Consider the following 8,301-nt stretch of genomic DNA (forward strand, 5'->3'; position numbering starts at 1 on the left):
CTTCATTGGTGGATGGTTCTGAATCATCCCATTGAGTATGAAGAGGCTTTTTCTTGAAGAACCTTTTCTTTGGTTTCTCGACTTTGGATCTTCTTTTTAGAAGATGACAATCACGTCTTACGTGACCTGACTTATTGCATTGATAGCACATGGTGTCTTCTTTAGAATCTTTCTTTTCTTTGTGCTTTTTGGACAGTCAGTTTTTTCTCATGAAGCGCTGGAATCTTCGAGTAAGTAGCGCAATTTCAGATTCTTTTTTTGAGTCCTCATTCTCAGAAATGGCTGAGAAGGCTAGATTTTTCTTTAGAGGTTGTCCTTCTTCCCTTCTTTTCTTCATATGCACTTCATAGGCCATAGGATTGCCTATTAAGTCGTCTAGAGTAAGCTTGGATAGATCTTGGGCTTCTTCAATAGCCGTGGTCTTTTTCTCTCTGTCAGTTGTAAGAGATCTCAAGATCTTTTTCACTTTATCGGTCTGAGAATAAGTTTCTCTCAGAGATTCAAGATTATTGGTGATATTGGTGAATCTGGTAAACATCTCTGTGATGGATTCATCTTTATTCATTTTGAATAGCTTGTATTTCCGAGCTAGAGATGAGATCTTTGCTTCTTTTACTATGTTAGTTCCTTCGTGGATAACCTCCAGAGAATGCCATATATCATAGGCAGATTCACAGATTGATATTTTGTTAAACTCATTTTGATCAATGGCGCAATATAATGCATTCATAGCTTTTGCATTTAGGTTTGCCATCTTCTTTTCTTCATCAAACCAAGAAGCATAGTCTGAAGTTGGAGATGTGTATGGATATTCTACAATCTTCCATACAGCAAAGTCTATAGACTTTAGGAATATGGTCATTCTGCACTTCCAATATCCATAGTTTGTACCATTGAAAAAATGAGGGCGAGATGAGTATTGACCTTCGATGTCACGAGCATAAGAGGTTGATGCCATTTTTGTGCCGAAAGACTTGTTATGTCGAAACCAGCAGAACCTGCTCTGATACCAATTGAAATTCCACTAGAAGGGGGGGAGGGGGTGAATAGTAAAATACGATGCAGATCGATAATATAAAAAATAAGACAATAAGGCACAACACAATAAACACATGATTTATACTGGTTCAGTCGAGTTACTGACCTACATCCAGTCTCCAAGTAAAACACTTGAGCCTTTCACTATAAAATCTGTGTTACAGGATAAATAGTACAACACCCTCTTCCTCAGAGGTCTACTTCTCTTAACAGAGAAGGAAAACACCCTCTTCCTCAGAGGTCTACTTCTCTCAACAGAGAAGGGAAACACCCTCTTTCACAGAGGTCTGCTTCTCTCAACAGAGAAGGAAAACACCCTCTTTCACAGAGGTCTACTTCTCTCAATAGAGAAGGAATACAACAGAAATCAGAAAGTTACAACACTTTCCTATAAAACCTCCAGAATGATATGCAGAGTATGAATGCACGTATGAAGATTCTCTCAGAATGTTCTCTCTTTTGAAAATAGGCAGAATAATCTCTCAGGAGAACAAGATGTTCTTTTTCTCTTTTTCTTCACACACTTGATTCTTTTTGTCAGAGAGATTTTCTTGACTTTTTCTCTTTCTTTTTCTAAGTTCTTTTTCAGTGTGTCGAGTAGGAATTTTTCTCTTTGAAAGCTCACATGCATCTTTGAAATATTAATTTGTCTGTATCTATATTGGTCTTCAAAAATAGTCGTTGCTTTTTGAAATAATTGCCCTTTTGTGATGTGAGATGCCAGGTCATCTCAAAAATAGCTTTTTATGTGAAAAAGGTGTGAAATGATATGTGTACTATATATTGTTTTTTCAAAAAATCATCATTTTATAAATTAAATAACTGTTGAGTAATAAATGTTTGGTGTATTTAAATAATGCTAGTTTCTTCAAGTCGTCATTTCTAAATTAAATATTTAAGGTACAATATACGTTAGTGTATTTATAAATGTGATTTAATTTGTAATTTTGTCATTTCTCAAATAAATGTTCTGTAGTACATTAGGCGTTGAGTTTATTTCTATTACAAATCGTCACTTCTTTGTTTAAATGGATGCAAGTACAATAAATGCTTGTTTAGTACTTTATTTTAAAAATGATCATTAATTGAGTAAATGCTTTTGAAGTACCATTTAATGCTTACTAAAAGAACGATGACTTCAAATATAAGTCATCATTTTTGAGTTAGTGTTTCATGAATTTTAGTGCTTAATAAATAAATGGTTATTTCTTAAATTGATTGTTTTCAACAATAAATATTTGTGTATAAAATAATATTTATTTTCTCAAATCGTCATTTCTAAAATGAATGATTTGAAGTTCAATAAATACTAGAGTAATACTTATATTATAAATAGTCATTTCTCAAATAAATGATTTTGTATTATGAACTGATACATCTTTTCACAATTTGTCTTTTCTTATATATATGTTTATGTATTATGAACCAAACTTTCTTACATGAATGTTTGTGTATTATGAACCAATGCATTTTGTCTTTTCTCACATAAATGCTTTTGAAATCATAAGCTTTTACATCTTTTCAAATTGTCTTTTTCATAAATACTTGTAGGAAGTACAATTAATGCTTTTGAAATCATGAGCTATTATATCTTGTCAAAAATGTCTTTTTCATAAATGCTTGTAGGAAGTACAATAATTTATTTCAAAAAGGTGTTTTTGAAATACTATAATATACATAACGTATTTTTTTATGAAAGCTTGACTTTTTGTATATAAATGGTTTGTATGAGTTTAAAGCATATAGTCTAATATGAAATATGCATGCTTCTGAAGGTTATGTTACATATGACTCTAAAGAAGAAAAAATCTTCATCTTGAAGTAGCCGATCTTCTTGCATAATCTTTAATGCATCTCTTTGGTTCATCAAGCTTTTTCTTCAGAGTAGTATGATTGCATCACATTGTTGCACTTGATCAAGTTGTCTTCACTATTCTCAAGTGAAATAACCTTGCATCAAATACACGTTAAATACATAGCACATCATATCCAGTTATAATATAAAATATCTTGTTTCAAATATGAAAGCATATAATATTTATCATATCTCATGAAAGCATATCATATATTTATCATGTATCATATATATGCATCATGAAAGCATATCATATATTTATCATGTATCATCAAAACATAGTTTCTCAACAAGACCTTCCACGAAAAACTCCAACGGCCATTCGTTGCAAGAAAGACCGCAGAAGGAACGTGGAGATGATGGCCTTCCAACCCTTGGATCATCCTCACGTTCCCCATCCATCCGATCCCCAACCATCTCGCACCCTTCTCGATCTTTTTTCCATTTCTTATAAGAACTAGCACAGGGGCGGTCAAGGGGATCCATCGATCACGTTCACGAATCATCCATCTTCACGATCGATTAAACGCTCATCTTCGACCCCTCCATCGGAGAATCCGTGGTTCACCAACCCATCTCAGCCTCTCCTCCCTTCTTGTTCTCCTTCTTCATTAAAAAAAGGAATTTAAGAAGAGGGCGGAAGGGAAGCTCCTTGGTCCTCAGCAGTAGAAAGTAATCCAGTAAGTGCTCTTCCTTCCCCTTTGTAAATCTCTGATTTCCCTTTCTTCTTTTTTGTTTGTTTTTCTTGCTTTAAAACCCATTAACGCACTTCTAGTGGTGTTGAGTTGCTTGTGCAACACCAAACCACCCCTGTGCGAAATCGACGGAACGATCGTGTTCCTATATCTTAAATATCTTGTTTGCCTTGTTATTTTTTGTTTTGTTTTGATTTCAGTATTAATCAGGTGTGAATTTTTGTATGTTTTTTTTTTGAATTTCAACCCCTGTTCCTGTTTCTTTCTTTCTTTTAATCTGATTACGATTTCTATTTTGCTGTAATTTCTGTTTCTCTTAATTCCCGCTTTCCTTTTGTTTTACTTTGTTTTGGATTTCTGCTTCTGGTTGGCTTTGATTCCCCTTATTATCGTCATCTGTTCCATAAATCAAGATGGCTTGGTAGATTGTACCTGCATTCCTGACATTGGGTTTGAGTGAATGCGTTTTCATTTTATATTAGTAGTAACAGGAATATCGCGTTTCATCCTGCACATGTTCTCACCATTTGCATATGATTTTGCATTATAACAACAAATCCTGCATCCATCGTAACATATTGGCCACATCCGATTCTCTCTGAATGTAGCAAGGCTCTGTAAGAAGTCATAAGGATATCGCCCCTCCCCTTTTTTTGGTCTGATACAAAAACTTTGGTGGTTTTCACGGTGAAAACAACACTCAATATACGTTTCGTTGCATGTTCTGCAGTAAAACCCGATGTGCCTCACCGAGAAACCAGTTGCTCTGGTTTACCCTGACTCCTTTTATATCCTCATGGCATCATCATCATAACCTTTTGTATTTGTTGCATCGTCCCTTTCTCCCTTGAGGATGGTAAACATGGATATGTAAAAGCGTCATTCTGGGGGAATTAATGTTCTCGATGGGAAAAGGTTGAAGGGTCTTGATGGATCCATGGGGGATTTCAACCGGACTCATAATTTCCTATTTCAGTGATTTCAGCCATCTTGCTAATTTAATGTTTTAAGCATCCCCAAGAAGATACGCTCTGCGTTGGAGGCTATCCCCATAGCCATGGTCGATTTTTTGGTTTGAAGTTTTAGTTTTTGTGTTATTTCTCTTGCTTTCGTAACCTTAAATCTTCCGTTTAGGTTCTTGATCTATGGTTGTTGTCCTTCATGTTATAAAGTTGATTCTTGAGCACAAGAAGGTGTAACACGCGAATAGCATCAAGAACGACACATTTCATCACAGTAGCCACTGCCAGAATCTAGTTCATAGCAGCATCTGCTGAATCTGCTAAAAAAAATGACTATTGGGATCAATCCAGAGATGGACTTGGTTTATCTGTTGCATGGAATCATTTGGAAGATGTGTTTGCTTCCATCTCTATTGTGTTTGATAGCCACACCTTCCTACTAGTGATGGTTAAACCTTAATGTAGCAGAGCCGAACAGGAGAGTGATCGATCACTAGCATGATGCTGGGTTCTGTAATAGAGAACGCCATTTCAATTTTTTCAACACATCTCTCGCTCGTGAGAACATAAACCAATTCTTTACCATCCTTGTTTCAATTTTCTTTTTTTCTTTTGTTTTTCTGAAATCATCTGATTTGGATTACTTTGAAGTGGTTAGCATCTAAATTATTATGAAATCCAGCATGTTCATTTGGTTTATCTATTTTATTGTATGTTGTTGCAGGTTCGGTCCCCTCAGCTCATCATACATTTCCATGTTAGCCTTTTTGTTCTTTTGATATTAGCAGCATTGCAGGATATTTACATTTATCATACCGTGTTATATCTTCTGTCCATCATAATTCATGCTGATAAAATGCCTTGTGTATCTTGCCTATATTGATGCATCATTTTGTTTTATTATTCTGTCTTGCCTTGACTATTGGTCTAATGGGACATCCAGTTGATCCAGTAAGCCTCTTGCCGGCGGCTATTCTCAGGGATCAAATCAATTTTACATTCCCCTTTTTATCTGCCATCTTGATCATCAATTGTCACCGTGCACACACGTCCTCCCATCACACTGTCGCTGCGAATCCCAGTAATTGCTAATATCACTAACAATGGAATCGATCATCTGGATCGATGAGTTTTGCAATAACTGTTTACTGAACTCCATATCCAAGTCTTATATGTTGAGTTTTACTATTTTCATTCTATCAGATCTCGTCATAATCTTTTGTTAATTTTCACTGTTGTGGTTTTTCTTTTCCTTTTACTAATTGAATATGACTGAGAAGATTAGAAAGTGACAATTGAGTATTGTTAATGCAATTGAAGTCTTCCTCATTGAGTTCCAGTGAACAACTGGTCTTCAATTGAATGTTATTGATTGGCTGGGATCTTCCTATAACTGGTATTCATTCGGCATTCCCCATGTGTTGTTGTATCATCCTTTTCAAACCATATTGAATTTGAACTCCAGGTTATAGTTGTACGTATAATATAACCTCATTAAAGTTATTAGCTGGCCATGATTTTATAATAGAAATCCCATCATGAGTTTTTGCTGTGTGAAAGTTTACTAGAATTCATATCTGGAATTAATAGGGTTCAAATTACGGCATTCAGATTCTGCTAATTAAGTCAGTCTCTGTCAGCACAAGTGTGGGTATACCTCTGTGTTAACAATATATGGGCATTGAAAAAATCCTCATCGATATATGGGCCTACACATGCCATTGGATAAAACCAGAGGGTCGTTGATTGCAGGTAATAAGTTAGTTAAGCAGTGAGTTGGGGTGAGTTGTGTCAAAGTATCATCAGTTAATACATGCATGGGTAGTCAATGTTAGCATCTTAGCAGTACATGTGATTGACAGGCCTGGGTCAGCAGTAGGTAAGTTAATGATGTGTGGGTCCTATAGATAGTATGATACGCAACAAATAATGCAACATTAGGCTACATTACCAGGATGAGTTAGCAGTCAGTCTTAATATCCTTTGAGGTTAGCCGCAAAAGGGTCAGATGAGTGGTATTTGGTAGTAGTATAGGTGCATTAACAGTTTGCATGGGTGTTATTCAGCATAAACCGCTTGTTGGATCAGAATATCACTTGGTTGGGTTATGTTAGCAAAATATTTGATAGCATGAGTTGATACAGTCAGCATGGTGCTAGTATGTCAGGTAGTGGGTCGTAGTCATAGTCTCCCCTTTGAGTCCTATGTTTGGGTATTATCACTAAATCTGATCTTTTGTTACATCTAAGTACTGGGGGTGCTTTTGCCTAGTATGAAACAGTGATTTCCAATCCCTCGTTCGATTGATTCACAATGAATATTTTACCGATCCCAAAGATTTTTCTCAAATGTTTCCTTACCAAGCCTATGTAGTGGCAGTTTCCCGTGTATTGGTATAGGTCAATGTCGGTTTCAATATGCATGTAGTCCCTTGCATTCACCAAGTAAAACTTTAGCATTGTCATCACAACATATATTAGTTCGGCAGGCCACATACATACGATGTTCAGATATCATCATATATATCCTATGTTTTAATACAATCTCTAAATTTCTCCTTATGCTTCATATCGTACTTTTTGCAGGAAATGTATGGAAACTGTAATTTCTTTTCTTAGCTCAGAAATTGTAAATTTCTATCTCATAATTGTAATAGCTAGATTATAATGAGAAATCTCCATTTTCTGCACTAGATTAGAATGTATGAGCATGCATATATTTTAGAAATCGCTTGTTTTCATATCATTTTCCTCTTTCATTGCAAAATTTCACAAATAGAAACACGAATGACACGTGCACCATTCTAATAAAAAGTGATTAAATCCTAAGTTGATGATTTGCATCAATGGCCATAGTCAAGGTGTGAACAAAACTTATGGTTTTCATCTTTTATGGGATAACATTGGATCCACACTGGGTATCTTTTTCAAAAATCATCATATTTTCAAATATTTTCTTCCTTTATCAGAGTTTAATTTAAAATTAACTCAAAATATATATCAATGGCCATAGTCAGGATATATTGAGAGTTAATTTCATTTTAAACCCTATAAAGGTACCAAAATATGTTTTATTCTTCACTTGAATTTAAATGTGATTATTATATAATACATTTCATGACCATAGTAAAAAATGTATTATATCTTCAATCTTATTTCATTTCATTTAAAGAATAAAATATGCTTTTTCAAAATCCAACTTCAAATTCTTTTCATTCATCATTTAGGATAGAATTACATTATATTTTCAAAATTCTTTTTCAAAATCCAAAGTGATTTTGAGATAACTTTTCAAATATCTTCTTCACTTCTCAAATCAAATCTTCAATTCTTATAAATTCAAATTCTTCTTTCTATTTTCAAATCTTATTTCAAAAATTCAAAACTTCAATTTCAAAGTCCAATTGAGATTTCAAATTCACATTCAAAATTCAATTTCCAATCAAATTTCAAAGTTCAATTCAACTTTGAAACTCCAAATTCATTTTCAAGATTCAATTTCGAATTCAATTTAACATTTCAGATCAAATTTCAAAGTTCAATTTAACTTTGAAATCCCCAGATTCATCATCTGATTTCAAAAATTCTAAATTTTAAAATCAAGTTTTATTCTTGATTTCAAGTTCTCAAATCTTTCAAATCCTTCTTCAAAGTCCCATTTGGATTTTCAAAATCCAATTCCATTTAGGATTCTAGACTTCGAATCCAATTCCATTTTGGATTCCAAACTTCGAATTCAACTTCGTCTTGGA

The sequence above is a fragment of the Nuphar pumila genome, chromosome 6 (genome assembly GCF_984573655.1).
Source record: "Nuphar pumila chromosome 6, dmNupPumi1.hap1.1, whole genome shotgun sequence".
Lineage (NCBI taxonomy): Eukaryota > Viridiplantae > Streptophyta > Magnoliopsida > Nymphaeales > Nymphaeaceae > Nuphar > Nuphar pumila.